Source organism: Varanus komodoensis, unplaced genomic scaffold (genome assembly GCF_004798865.1).
Source record: "Varanus komodoensis strain SLA01 unplaced genomic scaffold, ASM479886v1 scaffold1, whole genome shotgun sequence".
NCBI classification, from domain to species: Eukaryota; Metazoa; Chordata; class Lepidosauria; order Squamata; family Varanidae; genus Varanus; species Varanus komodoensis.
In genome coordinates this window covers 133,328,509-133,351,034 of record NW_025335268.1, presented here as the reverse complement: position 1 = coordinate 133,351,034, position 22,526 = coordinate 133,328,509, and positions in this window count along the sequence as shown.

Here is a 22,526-nt window from a genome sequence, read left to right as displayed (position 1 = left end):
TTTCAAAGGTATCTATTTACATGCCCCTCTGCTCTTCCTGTTCAATGGCTTACTTGGCACATTAATCAACTAAAACTAAAATTTTTAGTTGGTGAGGACAATTTTTAAAAACCTCTGTATAGATGTGAGTGAAGGTTGCGATTTATGATTGTTTTGAAATTTGCTAAATTACTGAAACTGGAAAAAAGACTACATTAAATCGACCTTTTCTCACCTTGAGTGGTAATTTTTATTTACTAAATTGTAAGTTATCTTAGACATCCTGCATTGTCTCAAACAATCCTATCAATGTTTTGCTAATATGCAACATGTATTTCAATGCTGAAATAGTTAAAAGGAAAATAATTACACAGCTACCAGAAAAAAAATCAATCTTTTCATAGTTTGACTTCCCAAGAAAAATATGGAAAGCAGATTCAAATGTGCTTATCTATATTCAGAATTTGGGAATATATATGTATACATATGCATGACTGCTTACCTTTGAATGAGTGTTTGATAATGTTGTGAATGTCCCATAGAATGGCCGCGTAAACCAGCAGTCGGTGTTTCAGGCAGGCTTGGTTTTGGCATGGGTGTGTGTAGTGAACAGTATTCCTTGCTAACGGTGATGGTACATTCAGGCCAATGTTAGTGTGACGGCTGTCATCTTGGCTGATACATGCAGTGATGAATGCAGGGGCCTTTGCATATTGATGCGGAAAGCTTGGTGATGTGCTCAGCTGTAAGAGATTCATATGAGTTTTCTTGAATGCAAGGTACAGCCCATTTTTCATGAGGGCTCTACCTGTGAGGCATTGCATAGCTCACTTTTCTTTTGGTGACAGGCTATGCTTTGGGGATCTGGACACACACGGCTTTTCCAGGCACATCAGTTAGCCCACACATGCTTTCTTTTCTTTAACAGCTTTTAATCATTAAGTCTAACAGAGAAGCTTTGATTGCATTATACACTCAGTGGGTTAATTAGAAACCTCTAAATAAGTTACAGACTGGTTCCTTTGGACTCAGTTCCTTGCTTGCTCCTGCGCAACACAACTAAAATGCTTCATTCTCTGGAGAGCTCATGTTTGAGAATTGAGTGGATGTAATTATTCCTGATAATTAAGACCACTAAGTTAAGTAATTTAATTTTCTCCCCTCCCTCTTCTCTAACCCCCAGGTACCAGGAATTGCTGTGTAACATTATCAGTAAAAGCCCCTTTAAAAGGTTAAGTTGGTGTTATATAGAGAGTATGTAGACTCAAATAAAATCCAGTAAAGATGTTTAGGAAATAATGAGTTTTCTTAGTGAATGAATTTTTCCTCTTCTTTTCAAAAGTCCCCCTCCTCATTTTGCCTAACTTCCATGAAGAACATCTAAACCCATGCAGCTTCCAAGGATGCTTGCAGCTACTTCACAGAAGAGTCGACCAAGAGAAACCTCCTGGGCCAACCTGACCACTAAAAATACCAGGGCCCTGTGAATGATAGATTTGGTTTACTCTCCTTAGCAATGACACATGGAATGGCGATGAATCATAACACCATTTACAGCTGTGCATGACTTCAGATATTACAAGCCTGACTTTTATTAACTGACTCCTTTCTAGAACTTGCCATTGGCCCTGCTGAGATGTAGGCACTTCAAAGTTCTTTCTTCTGTCTAGTTTATTGCACCTGTATGCCCACAATTGCCCACCAAGTTGTTCTTTTAAATTGGCCACTTGTAATGGAGTCTGGGAGTTTAGCCTCCTTTCTTGTTGGGGAAAGTGAAGTGCAGGTTTTTCATCTTCATTTTAAAAGCAATGGATTGGTATTTCTAGCTTACAATTGTACCTTTCCATTTCTCCCAAAAACTCAACGTGATGTTTTAGCTTCATAGCAGTTCGACGGGGTTGCAAAGGTGTTAGATCATGAGTTGCACGGCAAAATTCTCTGCATCCCCACAAGAGAACCCGTAACTTAATGAGAATTTTACTCTCAGTTGCCCACATTGGGGCTCAGCATCCCAGCACTGCCCAGCCATAGAAAGGGTCCTTTTTGCCAGCTGGAGAACTTTACAGTAGTGGTGCAGCTAGGGCTGGGCCTTGGGACTAAGCTCTGTAACCTCACAGCATAGTTCCCTTTGTCTCCAACACACACACAATGACCAGCCAAAGAGTAACAGATGATGAGACAATGGAAAAGAAGACTGACATCAATGCCTGGCATGGGTATATCTGGCCCCATCTGGGCTGTCACTGCCTGCCACAACAGACTTTCTACCTACTTTTAAAATAGCATTTTATCCATGGGGAAGCAGGCAGCTAGGCACTGCAGATGTTAATTATACTACTTGTCCTTGAAAAAATATGTCATTCCTTTCCATAGCACATTGATGCTTATTCTGCAGGCAAATGTGTTTCCCATAAAAGCAGCAGTAGCAAACTCTGTTGTGCCTTTGGTCATGGATGGTTCTGTAATTTAAGGGCTTCTCTACATGAAGGGGTTTAGCCTGTTGCTTTACTTAGGCTTCTTCTTCATCGCAGAAGGAAAAATGTGTCCTTTATTCTGGGTTTTCCCCATGTAGGGTTTATATTCCATCGCTGTTCTCAGTGCTTTTTTTGTCATAGAACGCACCGGAACCGGCACCTTTTTTCGACAGATTTTCCAAGTTTTAAAAGTAACTTTTGAAAAATTGATGTTTGGTCCATGTGGATTTGAATCACCCTGTCAAGCGTAGCAGGTCGGCAGCAAAATCGTTAAAATGGCGCATGCGGGCTGCTTGTGTGTCGAATCCGATGCGTGCGTATAGTTCGTCTGTGCTGGTTGCAATGGTGCTGCTCGGCTTCTCGCGCTGCTTGACTTGTGATTGGTTGTGTGGTCGCACGCTGAGTGCTTACTGCGGGCGGCAACCGTTACATTTCATTACACAACTGACATGTGTGGGTGTGTACAGTGACTGACTGCATGTGAAAGGTAAATAATTTTATGAGCTCTGGCACCTTTTTTCTTACAAAAAAAGCACTGGCCATTCTATACATTCTGTCGGCCAACCGCAAGGTAGAGCAGTAGTTCAGCTGCAGCATGGTGGATTTCCAACTTTTCCTGAGGCTTGGGTTTAGGGTTCAGTTTTAATTATTGGCTTTCCGAACTCTAAACAATCTGCAAAAAGGGCTGGGAAATGTGGAGAGGTCCTGAAGACGATGATGAGATAAAAAGGTCCCACAAATGTTTTTGAGTCAAAGTTCATGAATGCACTATATGTGCCTCATGTAGAGAAACTCTCAGTGAGTTTAAGATCTGTCCATCCGTCCTTCCATCTGTTTGCTTGTCTCATTTTGTTTCATTTTGATCATGGTTTCTGTTAAAGTACCATCAATGGAGAAGTAGTTTAAAAGCACAGAATGTCTTTATAGAGTGGTGAGATGAGAGAAAAGAGGAAAAAAACTAGTGGCGTGTTTCACAATCGCCATCTAATCCCCCATCCCATAAGATTTTTAAAAAATGGTGACTGCACTGCTGTGCTGTAGCTGCCAGTGGTGGACATCAGTGTTGCAGCCACATGCTGGATGGTATTCCTGACATACTGAAAGGGCAGTGTGCCCCTATCCTTGCCCTTAGCAGCTTTGGCTGGCAATTTGTGGGAAAATGTGGGGCTGGTCTGAGAAATGTTGGGAAGACTGCATCCAGGGAAACTTACTTCCAGCCCTCTCAACTGCCCCTCTGTGCTGTCTCTTTTGGAGTAACTGTATCAGTTAAACTGCACCAGAGAGCAATCCTTTCATGAAAGCTTTTCTCTTTTCTGTTTTATCTCAACTCTGTCCTAAGTCCAAACAACTTGCCAGTCTTTCATCATTGCTCTTTATTCACTGCATCCCACTGCTCAGTCACTAGTACCAGTAACACCCCCCAAAATATCCAGATTTCCCAAGATCTCCTAATATCTCTTTCTAAGCCATGGTTGCATTCTGCTTATTCCATGGTAGGGACTCCTTCCAAGGATTGCAGGATATAATACAAAAAATCAAAACACTTGTACTTTCATGCTGTTAACCCCAGCATGTTATTCTACACCACAGTTCCTCAAAATGGTTAACAGGTCCCAAAACAGCCACAATGGATACAACAGTAATCGTCCTGTGTGTGTTGTGTACAAAGATCCACTAGATGGCAGCATGGAACACTTTTTGCACTGTATCTCTTCCGCGGTAAATGCTTATGACTGAATGAAATGCTCACTAGCTTTTTCTGAAATACAGCATTTTCAGAATGTTGAGACGAAGCAAAATATCCACATGGCCTAATCTTATGTTTTACATTTTTTTAACAAAATGTTTGGAGAGACAAGGTGATCACATCCCCGTTGAATAAAAAGCTACTCCAACACTCCCATCATTTTTGGCAAAGTTGACATCTACATGTCTTGTAACTGAAATCTGTTTCCAGTCCATTTCAGTATATGGGTAAAGCAATCATTGGTTGAGGAAGAAATTCCTATGAGTGAAAATAATTCCCTATCTATACAAATGAATTTTGAATATTATCATAGCAACTGCCACCTGGTCATGAATACTTCCTTTCCTAGATACACATTATTGTATCTAGACACAGATTTAAGCTGGTCAAATAGTCATTCTGGTGCTATTTTGTGAGTTACCCTTCCCAAATTAGGTGAAAACAAAAAGCCAGGTAGCTAAGACTTTCATGAAAAGTCAGTTTGCATCACTGTGGATCGAGCTCATTGAAATATTTCCATTTGCAATGTCTGTTCTTCATTTTGTATATAACTCTATGCCTATATTGCATTGCCTCCATTTGCTCTTGCTTGTGAGATATTAATGTGAGAGAGAATATATTGGCCAGAATCAATACTTCCCTGAGTTAGTAAAGATCACCATCCATCAGCCCCTGCTTTCATTTGATGAAAACCTCTTATGTCACTTTTACTTAGACTGATGAGATCACAATACCCCTTACTTACATGACAGATGAGCCTGATTTGAAATACTGCCCTATAAATTAGCACCTTTGGTTCAAGAACAGTGAAATTCTCCCAATGGCTGCCAAGAGGACTCACCAAACATTATAATGAAGTACAGTAAGATCTAATGAGTTAATTAATTTAGAGTCTGCTTTTTGCTGCACTTGGAGGATTCCTATAGTATCTAAACAGAGGCATACCATTAACTCTGCTTGGTGGTTACTCCGCTTGGACATTTGCAGGAGAGATCAGCAGGAGCTAAAAGCACTTCCCATTTCTTCCTTCAACACATCACTTCAGTGATGTGGCTCCATGAGCAAAAGTAAATGTGATGAATTAACTTTAGGGAAGCTGTATGTGGTTCACGTTGTTGCATTTGTATAAGATTCAAGTCACCTCCCCTTCACAGCCTGCATGGAGAGAACCATGTTAGCTGCCTCTCCGAGGTTGGAAGAGCAAACTCGGAGGAGGTGGAAATGGGACATTCTCATGGACAGCAAGGAGGGGAGAATGGGGGTGTCAGGGTATGATTTCCTCCCTCTCTGAAATTCCCTTGCATGAGGGGCTGTTTTAAAAACTAAGAAAAGTGGAGGATAGGAGGTGAAGATTGTCTCTGCCACTCCTCCCACCTTGCCAAATCCAGTCCAGCAAGGTTAGGAAATTGGGAGGCCTCCAAGTTCAGGGGCTTCCCAGTGTCAAGGCTGCAGTTAACGGGACTGCACCCTTACTGTTTAGCTGGCCTTTAATGAGGTTCTTCACACATGCGCCAATCAAGGAAGAGAATAACGCTTCCTTTAGAATGTAAAGGACTGTACAGTGCAACCTTATTACCTGCTCTGTTTTATTCCTTAATATTTGTGATCGCCTCTTGCCAAAAAACAGCAAAATGAATATTTCCAGGTAAAATAAATTATGTCATTTCCCCATGGCAAGTGGTGGAAGCTGTGTCTTCTTCTTATTGTCCTGTTTGTGTCAAGGAAAGCTGGAACAGGCTAAGCAAGATCCAAACCAATGTCAATTGAGGCTTCTTTATAAGCACTGTCTTAAATTGTTCAAAGAACTTCAAGTATGGTTGTAACTGTCATTCCACACATTTGGTTCTGTTTCTGCAAAATACGTGTTGGGTTACAGTCTTCCTGATCCTTTGTCCACATACTAGCAACAAGCTTTTCTTAAAAGTATAATGACGACTATTTTTTCAAAAGTTTTATCTGAATGTCATATATTTCAACATAGAGATGATCTGAGGGCCAATTTAGTGCCACGAACACCCCCCCTCCCATACTGAGAACCATTTGGTACCTTGTTATTGTACATGTGACAAATAGCAGCGGAAATTACAGAACGCCTTCTTTTAAGCATAGAAAATCGCCTCGGTCTCTTGAAGTGGAGAAAGCAATAAATATGATGCTGCCCAAAAAATGTTGCACACCGCAGGGTAAAACATATCCTGAGATACGGTAGATGGATGCTGCTGTTTTCTCGCTAATATGCCCCTGTTGCATCATTTGCTGTTCAGTGACATTGAAGTATCTGGAAACAACCGGCCTGGATTGAATGATGAATGATGCCACACAGCTCAGATGTTCAGCTTTCCTGTTTTTTTAAGCTGGGCAATCTGGCAGAACTTTGTTCCAAACAAGTTTGCTGCTGTTCCCAAAGTGCATCAGACAGGGTTCAAGGTGAAGAAAAGTTCCAAGGGATTTCCTGCTCCTCCTTCACTGTGGAGTCCCTTCGTACTTCTATCACATGACTTTTTCCTGACAGCCCTTCAGATGTTTAGGAAAATGACTCCCATCAGCCCTGACCATTGGCTATGCTGGCTAGAGCTCATGAGAATTCTGCCTGAAGGAAGGCCAGGTTGGGAGAAGTGGCCTTAGCAAATTCCTAAAGTGTCTGTTTTCCTCAAATGGATAGGATTTGTTTGGGAAAGGCTGTGCCAAGGAATGTCCTGTTCATGTGAACAGGAGGCTCTGCAGAGAGCTAAAGCTCATGTGAATTTACATAAGCACACGGATGATTACAGGAGCATTGCCTGGCACTGGCTGCAGGAAGAAAGGCTGAGAAGGACCCCACCCAGAAACTCCAGAGGGCAGTGGTAGACAATGATAAGCAAGAAATGAACAAATACATCCCCTTCCCACAGCTGCCCCTTTGGACCATTTCCAGTATAACATTTTACTTTCATTGGATAAGCCATTCTGCATGGGCTTAGGTTTGAGATTTATATTAAAGAAGCAACACAGCTGGTTTCTGTTTCCTGTGCTTCCAGATCGCACAGAAATCCTGATAGGCCTCTCCTGTCATCTTCAGAGCATTTCTCTTTTTGCTACCCAGTCCCCTGTTGCTTGTGGGTAGGAGCAGTACAAATAGAATCAAACTGGGGAGAGGGATACAAACAGAATCAAACTGGGGAGAGGGGCTGCTTGAGGTGGACTGTGCTTCAAGCTTGTTTCAGCAGAGGAGTTAACATAATTGAGTGCTCCAGCATCTGCCTGAGTTGCTGATATTGTCATAGGCAGTTCCCCTGCGACCCTGTTAATCTATTCTTCTGGCACAACTTGAACTTGCCACAGGGAAATATGTGAAGACTCTATCTCCACAATGAATGAAGCAGGACTGAATACGTGGGCCTGACTGCGGCAAAGAGGAAGTAGCTGTTTATGGCTTGTTTCTCATATTGGAGACTTCTACTGTGTAGGATATACTGACTAAGCCAGGCATACTGGCTTAGGTGATGAGCTGCACCCCTGTCTTACTGAGAGTGAAAGCTTGTGCTATTCTTCCTCCTCTTCTATTCCCTCCAATTTGGAAGGTCATTCTTACAACTTTAATTGAGATGATATTTTAAATGACTGATAGACCCTTCATGCTTTTTCAGTGGGTTCTTCAGAACACATCATTATTAATGTGTCAACACGTTTTCTCTTTCTGTCCAACTCCAGATGGTGACAAAGGCATTTCTTATTTTAAAATTAAGTTCCTCCTCCTCTTCTACAATTTCTTCCTCTTCTTCCTCTTCTTCTTTTGCTATAGTAATAAAGTCACTATGAATCTATTGTTAACACCATTACTTCAAAAAAGTCAACACCTTTCTTCCAATGTTGTTAATAAGGTGGCAACCAAATAATGAGGAGGGTGTGAAAAAAGCATCTTGACATGTTTCATCAGAATAAAAGAGGGGGCATCATGGAACATTTTTCCTCTTGTTTATTTAAAGATTATTCTGGACTCCCAAACCTCATAATATGTAATCCTGTCCAGGCACATTTGAATGCTCCCAGCTTTCTTCTGTTCCTGTCAACTTGGATTTTCTTCAGGGAAGGACACTGGATGAATTTATAGCCTTGGGTTTTGGCTAGCACTGAATTGAAATTATCAATCTATTTATTTTTGACCGAGTTCTGGGGAAGAGGGGCAAAAAAAAAAAAAAAAAAAGCACCAAAAACTTGTGGGAAGGACTAAGAGTTTCAGAGAAATTTCTCATAGTTCTTACCTTGCTATAAGTAGGTGGCTGAGGGATGTGTCCCCCCCCCCCACTATCATTCCCTCTCCCCATTCTGTGTTTGTTCCCTCTGTAACTGCTTCAATCTCCTGGAAAGTACCCAACATGACTTAACTAGGACTTCATCCCTTGGGGCATCCCTGTGCTGCTGCCTGAGGAGTAGTAGTAGTCCTCCTCCTCCACCACCACCACCACCACAAAGCAAACCAAAAAATGCCTCTTTCACAGCTTTCAGGAATCCAGCACGAAGCCTGAGGGTTAAGGGGATGATAAAAGGGAGAACATCCAACTCTTCAGAATAGGTTGAGCCCCAAGCCCTGAATGCAGAGGAGTTTCTTGGAAATTCTCAACATCTCAATGACAGAAGCAGATAAACAGCTGCCTCTTTTGCAAGGAAATAAGACATTTCAAAAATAGAGGTAAGGTTACAGCATGGCACAGATGATTGCCATCACCCTTTATGTTGATCTTTCTGTGGCAATAGCAAGGAACTGTCAGTAGTGTGGAATGTCTGGCCATTCAGATGTTGCAATGCAACTCCCATCAGATGGTGGTGGATGATGAGAGTCCAAAACCATCTGGAGGATGACACATTTCACAAACCTGAGTTGAGGTATGCCATGAACTCCTTCTCTATGTTCTAAGCTTAGTGTCTAGAATTTCTGACATTATTTAATATAACCTTCTTACACCAGTTGCCTCTAGATGTTTTAGAATTTAACTTTCATCAGCTACGGACATGGCCAGGGCCCAGGATTTCAAGGAGCTGTAGTACTAAATATATAGAAGACACCAGTTTGGGAAGACTGAGTTAAGTAAAACTTAGTACAGGGCTTTTGTGCAGCAAAGTTCAGGCTAATATGAAGCAGAACAGATGCTGTGTCTTTTTTATTAAAAGACACCAGCACAACTACTTTAAAAAAGTCTAGCATTCTCCAAGGACAACTGATTGTAAGTGGAACATTTGGTCAATGCATGGAAGTACCATTTTGGTGTCTCCCCCCATCTTTTTTTTTTTTTTTATAAGTCCAGCCTTCCTACTTTGACAGCAAGGTATCTGCCAAGGCCGGCTAATGAAGCACACTGCTGTATTTTCAGTAGCACAGTGGAAAGCCAAAATATATGTGTCATTATGTCAACAAACTTGTCTGCCTTAGAACGGTGTCCCCAGTGCTCCTATCCATCATGTAAATGTCTTGCAGAAACAGGCTTCTGGATTCTCTTTGTGGACTTGTTGTCACTACTATGGGAAGTAATGGTCTGAAATCATTCACACCATTAGTTTTAATGGATTAGAACAGTGTCATTTAAGGTAAGGCACAGGTGTGTGTGCTTGCAGAGTACATCTCTACCCTACTGCCACTGGTTCTTGTTACTATGAGGAGACAGGGACAAAGCAAGAGAGAGGTGGGAGAGGGGAAGCAACAAGCAAAAACAATGTATTTCTCCATTACCTTGGGGAACAAAACAGATGCATTTTCCAGTTGTCCCCACTGGAGGTCAGTGGAACATTGTTTACCATTGTTTGCTAGAACAAAGGAATTGCAAAATAGTGACATTTCAAGGGTGAATGTATATCTTTTTCAGTGTCTGTGTTATTATACATCTACAGATAATTCTGTAAATTGTCCATAATGCCTAGTTTTAATGGTCACCATTCCATGCTTTATGAGACATTAAATCAGTATTTGTTTTATTGGCATAATTGCTTATTTATATGCACAGAAGTGCTGGAAAAGATGTCTTATTGTACCTTTAGGTGCCTGGGATATAACAAAATAATATGCAAAGTAGAGTAGCATAATATATAATAATTCTCGAAAGTCAGGAAATGCTTGGTTTTTTGCCCTCTATCATTGGTAATGTCCTCCCAGGTTTTAAGTCTAGTCCTCTAGAAAGAGTGTCTCTTATGAGTGAGTCAACAGAAGTAATGTACTCAAAAATGCTACTAACCAATAACATTGCAATGTTTCATGGAGAAAGCTGGTGCAATGCTGTTCGTATCCTGGGGTGCAAGTTCTTTGAGATCTTACAGTTTGTAAAGGACAGATACCACTAAAAAAGAAAAAAGAAAAGAAATTTGCTGCTGAGATAAATCGGGTGTAGCTATTAGGGATAGCAAACATCACTGTTGCCATCATTATCCTAATCAACAAGAACAACATCTAGGCGTACAACGTCCATTGCCAGGCTAAAAATGAAAAATCCTCCATCATTTTCTGTTCCGGCTACAGTGAATGGGTAGAGCATTGGACAAGTTGGATCATCTGTCACATGATTTTCTGTCCATGCACATTTAGAAGTGCTCTGTAAGGCAGCTGGGATTGAAGCACTAGAGAAGGATTTAGTGATGAAGGTAAGCAAGTGGCTCCTTTTAAATGTTAGCCGAAGAAAGACAAATTTATATCTTCCAGAGGTTTCCTTCTAATGTTTTGTAAACATAAAATGTATTAGATACAGATCATACATTATGTTCCCATTCTAAGAGCAAGCAAGTAGAAATTAATTAACTCCATTGATGTTAATAGGGTTACTTGAGATTTGCATCAAACATTATGCTGAACAGAAGGTAGAATTGTTTGCAAATGTTTTGAAGGTCTTTCTTGTATAACAATAAGCACTGAATGCTTTCCTAAGGAATCAAAATCTTGTGCCTAGCTCAGTGGTATTGCAATTCTCTTATGAAACTTTTGTCTATTTCTGCTCAGTAATTCTCTTCTGGATGTCTCCTAAGTTTAGAGAGCTTGGGTGACTTAGATTTTTGTTTGTTTGTTTCTGTTTTACCATGTTGATTTGAAGAATAGGGGATAGAGGATGAATGATTCACAGGATACTCCAGTAGTAGGCCATGGTGAAAGATATCTGAATGGATCATGTTCAAAGACACCCTCTAGTTACTTTATGTGAGAAATGGTAGACAGCCAGAGCTAATCCGTCAAGATGAAAGAGGTTACATGTCTTTCTGTCTGTCCATCTATCAGTCTCGTAGCTCCAAAATCTGGAACCTAGACATCTAAAACCTTGCATTTATACTAAAAGGATTCCAGGGCTATGCACCTTGAGGTTATTTTGTTTAAAATGTACTATTTAATTTAAATATGTCCATGAGGTTAACTGTTGCAATAATACCTACAGCTACTAAGGATAGAAGTTCCTGTTCAGCACACAGCTTTTCAGTCCACATTCCAAGGGAGATGAGTAATCTGAGAGTGTTATGGGCTTGCCCTCCCTCTCTGTTGTGGAGTGCCTGGAGAGTAAAGTGGATAGATGTCTTCCTCATGGGCTATGGAGCTGCACTCGAGCAAGGGCTATCCCTAGGGGTTCCAGCAGCCATGGCTTAATTCAGAAGTGGAGGGCGCAGTGTAGTCAACACTGACAGTGACATGTGCTTGCTTGAAGGCTTTGCTTTCTCTAACTGAAGGATTGCTTCAGTCCATGCAAATCCGGGTCATGCAGCTATTGTACAGCCTATGAAAATATCCTTCCAAGACACAATGACTGCTTCTGAAATTGTGCAGAATGCACAGAAAATTACTGTGCATGGATAAGCACAGTAGATGGTGATAGTGGCATGTACTGGCTGAAATGAAATACAAAAGCTATGTCTTCTATTGTCTTAGCTGTTACTGTTACCCAGCTTCTTAAATCTAGATAGAGAATATATAAAACAGGTCTCCAAAGGACAGCCAAGAGAATTGGTAGTTCTGGTATCTTTGCAGAAGACGAGTAAACAGTATCTGGAAAAGATGCTGTTGGCAGCAGGCTATTAAGGCATTGCTTTTCATTAGTAAGATTCACACCTCACTTATGACCATACAAAGCTGAAGCCTGGAAGAGAAACTGTTTCCAAACATCATTTATGCTTAGCTTGAGCTGTGGTAAATGTGGTTGGGAGAGAAAATATCTATAGATATTTGAAGATATTTAAGTATCTTAAATATCTATAGATATTTAAGTATCTATTTGAAGTACGTAGATGCAGAAAAATGAAAACCTAGGTTGGCACACATGTTCTGCATTTGCAGCTGGACTTGTATTTTGCAGTTTTGATCTGTGCAGAGGCAAAAATTGATTTGTACAAAATTAGATACCTTTGCATTAAAATACAAACTGAAGAAAAACCCTGTATTCTGACTTGTTCCTGTTTTCTGAGGGATGGGGGAAATTAATTTTTTTTCAGTTCACAATTTGATGCAAAGATACCTGAGCGTTTTCATTTCGTTTTACTCACCATGGGGGCAGGGAGGAGGGTACAACCTGTTGAGACCTCAGGACATCGGGAATTACCACATACTGTTCTGTCCTGATGAAACTTGTAGAAACTTATAAACTAAGAGCCAGTGCGTGTACTGTGGTGGTCTGGGGTACAGGAGATACAGGTTCTAGTCCCTACTCAGCCACAAAGCTCACTTGGGTGGGTCAGGCTGACTCTCAGCCTAACCTACTTCACAGGGTGGTTGTGAGGATAAGGTTGCGAGAAAGAAAAGGATTATGTAACCTTGAGTTCCCTGAAGTTAAAAGGGCAGGATAGAAATGTAATCAATAATAAAATTAATCTTAGCAAGCTGCCTTTGAAAAGCTGGAACTGGATAGCAGGTAGTCGTACAAGTACTGTCTAACCAAACAGCCTGTCATTTGGACGCCTGCTTTTCTTCGTTCGTAAAGTGCTAGATCAATTTTTCAATAAAGTAGTAGCCAAGTGGGCAAATTCTCCTGACCTCTGCTTTCAAAGAGGGAACTATAACACACGAGATGGTAAGCCAAGCGCTTTTTATGTTCAGTGGGTAATCTGGGGACACTTCAGTAACTGATTCAGCCTGAATCGCTGTTTCACTATAGGCACCTCCATGCAGTCCTAAATCACAGTATTTAGGTCAGCGCATTAGTGAGGTTGACACGGAAGCGGTACTTTTGCCTGAGATATACTATACTTAAAATTTACTCGGACAAACTTCCTGAGTGTGGCAGCCTTGAAATATCCTGGGCTACAACTCCCTTCACATGCAGCTGGGTAAGGATGCTGGAAGTTGTAGTTCAATACATCTGAAAGGCTCCAGGTAGAGGAAGACTGTGCTTGGCTCTGCTTCAACCCTCTACCCATGTTGGCAGGGTGGGTGGGGGGAGACAAAAACACCTAGCAAGGGGGTCATTTTTGATCCCAGATGAAAATGCTGCATATGAAAGTCTTTGTTCTGGCTGAAATTTCAGCTCTCAGCAAGTTCAGGCGATTTAGGCTTTAACCCTCCCCAAGTCTGTGCAAAGCAAACATCTGTTTGGTAATGGTCAGCCTATTGATCTTTTCTCTGGATAACAATAGTTTGGCCTGCTAATTAAAAAAAAATCATAGCAAAGCTTTCCTTCAATGGATTTTAATTCTATTTGATGGAGATTTTAGTGAAAAATTTAGCTTTAAAAAGAATAAGATTGACCTTTCATTTGTTCCTTGTTTGGGGACTCTTACATGGAGTTTAAAAGTGCCCCATAACACTATTCCTAAGGAAAACCTGCAATACTTCTGGATCCCAGGTATATTTTGGCATATAGGGGAAAGGAAATAAAACTAAACAAAACTAAGTCAGGGAAATGAAAATTGGGGACTTTTTAGACTAGGCATTTTTTTTGAAAGTTAACTCTGTAGGACTACTTTTGAGTAAATTACAGTAAAGAATATGAACTGGAGGATGCCACCTACTCCACAATGTGGATGAATAATGTGCACTTTTTTAGAACTAAAACAGCACCTTGGCACATACTTAAACATTTAAATCTCTCTCACTAAAATCATCTGGCAGTGAAATATTTGCCTCAATAAATATTCATGTTATTTCAGGCCTGATCGACATTGTCCTTCAGTGTTTCGGTCCTTGGCTACTGCTTCTTTGTGGGGTAAATTTCTTTTTTTTCTACTTTGTCCTTTCTATCATTGTTTTCATTACTATGATTGACTGTAGCAATCCAGGTTGTTTTTGTTTACATGTGTCTGTGATGTAACTGCATCAGATATCATACTTGAACATCACTGTACAAGGTTCCCAATCATATTGAGGGCATTCAAGGGCAAACAAGAGGTCAGACAGTAGGGTCAAAGAAACAGAAGAATAACCTGGAGAAGAAGCAGGTAGCTATGTATGGGGTAGAGTTGTACAAGAAATTCATTTCAATTATTTTTTGGATACGGTTTTGCCCAGCTTGCATGTTCTGGAGTAAACACAGACTCAACTGCAATCTGCAGTTCAAGTCCATACATTTTGACTTTGCAGTGTGATTCATGAACAAGACTAGGGGGAAAAAGCATTTCACAACATACACACAGTTTAAAATGTACACAAAATCTTACTTTTGTAAAAATGCAAATAAATGTACTTTAATCAATAGAAACATGTGTACATTCTATAGGTGTGAACAATAGATGTGTGCCTTTGGGAAAAGATGTTTGAACAGAAAAAAAAATCTTGTAATCTAATATAGGGTTGAATCAGAACAAGCTTTGAAATGGACCTCAGATAATTTCAGAGTGCTTGGTATTTGATTATTCACATATCCAGGGCAATAATACGTCACAGAAATGGGTTTTTAAAAAATTAATATAAATATACATTATCAAAGATTGGAAAAATGCTGAAATTGAGAGCACTCTTTTACATTCATAAAAATACTCACAATGACTGTATTGTACTCAAAGCTCTTTAGATAATGTCAGCAAAGAGTTCTGTGCCTTTATATAGAAGTTGCTTATAAAATCCCCAGAGGCATCGCTGATATTTGCCTAATGTGGCTCAGCCAGTTACTTTGTCAATGGAACCATACATAGGCATTAAATACTCCCTTCAAATGATCAAGAACTCAGCAGAATTCTTTTAAAAAACAACTATAGTTTTAAGAAGCTTCAATGCACACTTCTGCCAGCCCACCAGTGGGTTTCAATAAGAGAATGCACAATTACTGTTAATTGATCATTTCTGTGGAATAGAAATTCAGTAGGACTTTTTAATTCATGTCTTTCTTTGATCGCTTCTGAAGTTTTAATGTCTGTCTAAAGGCATTCCTTTTCTTTTCAGTTGAGTTCTTTTTATTTCACTAATTCCCTTTAAAATGCTTTTCCTGCCATCGGTTCCTCCTATCTGGGGGACAGCAGGGGCAAGGACATATAGTAGCTTCTGATATGATATGCATTTCTCGCTGATCTTCGGCATTGCAAAACCATTCACAGTTTTGCAATTAGATGCTAAATTGACATCAAGGTCATTTTGTATTCAACTGTGACTTTATAATGGAAGGCGCAGATGTCATTAAAAGCCCTGTTCATTCTTAAAAGCACTTTCAACCATGCAAATATCATAACACCGGTATCAGGAAAGACATTTCTAACATTTAGTTGGAACTTTGCTCTAACCAAATTATGATGTCCTTATGTAGGGTAAGTGGTGTCTTTTTGTTATTCAGCCAGGTATTAGCTCCCTTAACACAACAAGATCTACAAGAATGCCAAATAGAATACAAAGGAGTTGAAGCTGAGCTATTGATTAATGCAATGAGAGCCAGAAACTGGGCCCTGGGATTCAACCCAAGCTTTTTTGGTGATGCAAGAGCATTGTAGAATGCAAGCTGTTGTCCTTAGACTTTAACATGATCCAAGCATGTGGCCCAAGGTCGGTCACACATTTTAGGCTGGTTGCCAGGAGAGTTGGGGCAATGAGGCATAAGAATCCTTTCCAGTCCTAGGCAGAGCATAGGCATAGCACAAAGATGGGGTGGCCAAATATTTCCCTGAATTAGGACTCTGGTTGTAAAATCTGATTCATTTAAAACTATATTGAACAATCGTTAGGAAGGAAATGCATTTCAATATTTATTTCCACTCAAATACCTTGCAAACTACCATTGTTTACATATTTTTCTAATATTTCCAATTTCTCCATGCACCAACAAACCCTCCCACTTACCCACCCAATACGCTTGACCTCTAGCTGCTCCCCTCACAACCCCCCTCTTACAAATCTTCTCGTTAATTGCTTGTATTTAATGCCTTGAAGTTCTGGGAGAGAAGATACTGAAGCCTTGATTCTATTTTCCCAAGGAAGCAATTACAAAACTGGGTTAATATGAAATCAAGTTGTTTGTAAATGCAAGTGTTTAAAGTTTGCCTCTGGGGAAATCATGCTAAAATAGGGCATTCTCTACCACTTGGATCTTTGCCAGCCAGGCAACACCACCTATGCTATAAATCAGATCATCAATTACAGGCTATCTGGAGAACATGGCACATGCATTTAATTGAACATGTTTAGCTAGAGGATTTTTTAAAAATAACAGAATGATTTTTGCCTTTCTGGGAAACAATGCTGTCGTTTACTTCCATCTTAGGAAGTGAGATATAGCAGGTTTTGCCTTCTCATCATCACTGGTGTGATTCAAATAAAACAATCTCATGCTGAAAAATCTAATGTATTGGTGATGGGCATGGAACAAGGGACTGGGCATGCTTTCATCCTTGTAAGCACCAGGAGCCTCATGGGTCCCTATTATATCTATGCTCTCCTAGGGCAACAATTTCTAAGGGAAAGAAAGAGAACATTTTTCAGCCCAAGGGCCAAATTGCAAAATGGGAACACTCTCAAAAGCTCCATTCCATATGTGGGCAGAACTCAAAGCAGTGAAGATAGGGTCAGATGTGATTAGTAAGCCTTCTGAAAAGTAAGCAGGACTGATATAAGCAGCCTGGAGAGCTTTAGTTGTTAGGCACTATAGAAATGAAATGAATTAGGCCACCTAATGAGAAGGAAGGACTCACTAGAGAAGAGCCTAATGCTGCGAACAATTGACGGCAAAAGAAGAAGGGGACAGCAGAGAGTGAGGTGGCTAGATGGAGTCACTGAAGCAGTTGGCATGAGCTTAAGTGGACTCCGGGGGATGGTGGAGGACAGGAGGGCCTGGAGGAATGTTGTCCATGGGGTTCCGATGGGTCGGACATGACTTCGCAACCAGCAACAACATAGAAATGAAATAGTAATCATTCCATCAAATCACTCAATGGCACTTTCAAATAGCATCCCAAACACCAAGTGTCTTCAAGCCTACACACAAGTAAGCAGGTCTTCTGTCTGGAAAAGGCACAGCTTCAAATTAGTTATTTGCAGGGTAATTAAAGGTGAATTGCCTTTAAATATCCTCTTACTTTTGATAAACAAGAACAACAAAAGAAACTTGTAGGCCATGTGGGGAATCTTCAGGGTTGACATTTCCCATCCCTCACCTAAGTGAATTGCGAAGGAAGGCCATGTGACTTTTGCTTCTTGCAATAGTTGTCCAATGGGATAAGAGAAGATTTGTATTACTGGAGTGAACTAAAGACAGAGCTTTTTTCAAAGTGGGCAGAGGTATCTCTGAGAAGGAAAATAAGTATTATGTAGGGGTTAGAGCTAATGATGTAGTGGTTAGAATGATTGATTGGGATATGGAATACCTGGGTTCTGATCACGACACAGCTATTGTTGGGAGTAACAAAGATAGTTGTTCTTAGTGTTCTTTCTCAAGGCCACCTGGCTGGACTTCAGAGGAGGAAGAACAGGAGGGGGCCTTGGAATGTGGACCAGACACTGAGATGCGAGAAATGGAGACACTCTCCAAGTGGGCAGGTAGCTGCGGAGAATAACGAAGACACACAGCTAGTGGGAGGGGGCTTGGAATAGGGAAGTTTCTCAGAGACAGAGAAGCAGTGGGTACTGCTCTTGACCCCATGATATGATGTCAGACAATGAGGACAGCCCAATTAGAGGATTGCTGTACAAAGAGGAGGCATGCTGATTTTCAGAAGGCCCTCCCACAGGGATGGGGCCCAGGCAGTGCTCATCAGGAAAGTCCTTGGAGGTGAATATTAGATTGGATTCAACAAACCACTCTGTGCATCTTCTCAGAGATTGATTCTGGTTGTTTGAGCCTCTGGAAAATGCTTTGGGCAATAAAGAATGGTTTTCAAGAATGGACAAAGGGAGCAATCCTAGTGCATGACAGCTGTTTAACTCACTGAATGCCTTTTGTCTAGTCTTAGTCACTCAGCCTAAATAACTTACAGGATTACTTTTGAGGATAGAAGGAAGATCATGTGAGCTACCCTGAATTCTTTGAAAGAGCAAAGAGGTGGGATATAACTGTTATAAGTGCCCATGTGCAGTTTCATTAATCACAATATCTCACCAGTATTCCAAAATGCTCAGAGATACATTGAAATAATATTAGCTTATGATACATGACCCTGCTCTTGGAGGCACACCTTACTATGGTAAGGGGGTTTGAGGGTCAAAGAAGCTGAAAGCAATACTTTCACTAAGCTGGTCTTACAGCAGGTTCACCCAGCACAAGTCCAACCAGACATCAACAATTTAAGATATATCCAATTTTCCTATGAACGCTAAGAATATGATACTCAATATTGTGCCAGAAAATCTTCCAAGAAATATGGAATGATTATTTAAATATATGGTAACAGCAGCTAGAGTTACAGTTGCAACAAAATGAAAAGCAGAAGACTGCCCGACTAATGAAGATTAGAAAAATAAATTAATGGATTATGCAATAGTGGTGAAATTAACCAGCTGTATATGAGCATAGAAGTTTCCTCCAGGATCAATAAGGAATACCAATCAATAATTGATTAATCATTCTTCTAGCAATACATGACAATGAGTACTTTACATGATGGTTGTGTGATCGTGTCAGTGAGCAGAAAGAAAGACAGGTCAGAAAGTGGTCAGTTTCCTACACTGTGTAACCCATCATTTGCCTTCAGTGACATGATTATTTCCCACTGCCAGTCTGATTCTTGACTCGGTGCTGTGATGCTTTCGCATTTATTACATGACTACCATTTGGCCAAGACAACATTTATGTAATTACTTTAGTTACAGTATTTGCATGAGATGTGAAACAGTGTTTGTGAACAAACCAAAATGGGCAAAGGTTACATTTAAGGCAAAAGGTGCATCTAAGGGGGTTTGGGGCAGGGATGAAGACCTCTCTTCGCAAGTGCTTTTTTCACTCTGAACATAATCTGAATGAACATTCAGTTGAGCCTAAACTGAGAATGAAAAGAGAAAAGAAGGTGAGCACCATTCTTTTCTCAATACTAAACATTTTTGCCTTGACTTCTCTACACATTTAAGAAAGTTTTGTATTATAGGCATCTTGATGATGGCAGCAACAGGAGAGACCTTGATACCTTTGAATTAAATATAATCCAAATTTACAGCTGAGTAAAGGATGAAAGATTAATAGGGTTTTCTTTCACTGTGCTGTAAATCTGAAACTCTGGTGCCAGCTCTGGTGGTAAATTTCGAGCACAACCCCTCATCATGAGCAAGCGGAGTGCACCAGGTTTCCATTATAATCCTGTACATAAAATTATTTCAGTATCAGTTTCTGCAAGAAAGAGATTCAAGGACAAATCAGGTTTAATAATAATCTTTGAATTTTTGACAGTGTGATTTGTTTCACCATTCCTGCCCTTAATACATCTAGCCCTGAGGTCTTCACTTAATCTTTGTTGTAATTCTTGACTTTAGCAAATTATCCCTGTTGTTACTAAAGACAGGCTTCATTTTGCAGTCAATCAAAAGACTTGTTCACATTGATGGGAAGCTTGCTTTTCTTTCAAGGAACTAGCAGGAGTCAGTCATTTTCCATTTTCAGGTGCTTCAGTAAGGAGTTAGGACCTAATCCATTTCTTCTGCTCAACTTAGATCTTGAGGTATCTTTCTTTTTTCATTGTACATACAAAGGGTGTCCAAGTAGAACTGGTTTGCATGTGGGAGGGGGGGTCCGTAGGGACAAGGGGAGAGGATAGGGAAGGCCCGTGGTGTCAACATCAGTTCTGTCACATTACTGGCCTTGTTTGAATGATAGCTCCAGCCCAAAGCACTTGCTGATGTCAGCTCTTGAATTGGCACATTTGTTGTTGTGATTTTAAAAGACAAGGAACCAAGTAGGGGACTCATCCATGATACACTGAAGGGCATGTAGTCCATAAACTCAAGGCATACATCATGCTGGGATGGAAAAAGTCATCAGATCATGTAAAACTGAAGCATCCATTCATTTAATCATGATATTCACCATGTAAACAAGAGACATAAAAAATCAATAGTTACAGCTGTTCTTTATGTGCAGGATTCCTTTTACCATGTACAACATTCTCTAAATATGCTGTGAGACCTTCCTCTTGGCATTAACTCTTAGTGGCTGGCAAAAACATTGGTCTGATTTTAAGCATGTAGTATTTTTTTTATTTTCTAGGCATATTGTTCTACTAATATTACTGTTATTAAGCACTGTCACTGTCTTGACCTGTATGGATGAAGCTGGCTAGATATGTAAATAACATGATCAGCAATAAGTCACAATAGGAAAGTGGGGAGATGGTCTGTGTTGAAAATCATGACATTTCATTAAAGTCAATCAACTTAGAGTCATTGTGGTGTAGTGGTTAATAGCAGGGCTGGGTTCTTATCCCCACTTGGCCATGGAGTCAACTGGGTGACTTTGAGCTAGCCCAAGTTACCTCACAGGGCTGTTGTTGTGAGGATAATATTAAGAACAGCAGCAGAATTACAGCATGTAAACTGCTTTGAGTTCTTTGTAAGAAAAAAGTGGGATATAAATCTAACAAATAAAAACATTCCTTTTTAATTATATGGTAAGTTAAAATACAGTGGTACCTTGGCTCACAAACTTAATCCATTCCACAACTCTGATTGTGACCCAAATTGGTTGTGACCCAAGTCAAATTTCCCCATAAGGTTCAATGTAAAGAAGGTTAATCCATTCTGTAACTATTTTTTTAATCAGAACAATTTGAAACAAAGAACAACAAAGTAACAAAGTACTGTACAGAACAGTGGAGAACACTAACCTAGGTGTGGGGGGAGGTTATTGAGGGACAGTCCCCCTCCATAAGGACACTGGGGAGATCTCTTTCAAGGCTTTCCTCTCCTCTTTGTCTCTTAGCAGCAGGGACAATTTTGGTGAAAAATCTGTCTATAGCCACTTTTTTTTTCATGCGCTGCATAACCTTCCAGAAATGAGAGACCACATTCTCGTTCATCGGATTCAACACTCTGTTCGTTACAGTTATGGTGCGGTGGTGCTTCTCAAAGAAATCCTCGCATGGGTGCACTCCTGCAGGAAAGACAGGCACAGTCTTGGCCATCTCCCCTTCCCCCTGCAACCAGCATGATCGCAGCCATCTCCCCACCCCCCGAGTGGGGAGATGGCCACGCTTGCAGTCGCATTCATGCAGGGAAGACATTCGTGATCACGGGTGTGCTCCTGCAGGAAAGGTGGACACAGCACAGCACAGTCGTGATCATGCACGTCTTCCCTGCACGAATGCGACTGTGATCATGGCCATCTCCCCACTCGGGGGGGTGGGGAGATGGTTGTGATCTCGGTCGCCACCCAATGTGGAGTTCGTGACCCAAGTCAAAATTTTCATGAAATTTTTGTTTGTGACCCGATTTGGTCATGAACCAAAGTGTTAGTGAGCCGAGGTACCCCTGTACTGGAGAAATAGAAATGCTTTCCCCTAATGTCTGAATGATAGCATACCTGGCTTCAGGCAAGCTTTCCTGGGGAAGGCATCCCATAAATAAGGTGCTATGACTGAAAAGACCTGCTTTCTGGCATACTTAACAGCTGAAGTTTGGTCTAGAGGAGTTGCAGCAGATGAATGCATTGTTTTCGCCTGCACATGTGGAAGAAGGTGATCCTTTAGATTTCTAAGTCTGAAGTTTTTAAAGGCTTTATAGGTATATTAAATTGGTCAGAGTTTCATTCTCCCCACCATTTTTTTGCAAGTGCACCAGAGCACAGAAAGATATATGTACTCTTGCCTTGTTGATTTTATTGTATGTTTCAACTCTCAAAAGGAGTGCTGGAGCGGGGCAGGTAACATCCTGAGAAATTGACAAGGGGAGCTTGCATCCAAGCTAGTAATTGCACCAATGCAAAGGACCAGGGAAAAGATAGTACAAATTAGTTCCTAATTTCTCTTAATACTATTCAGAAGCACAATCAAAAGAAAAA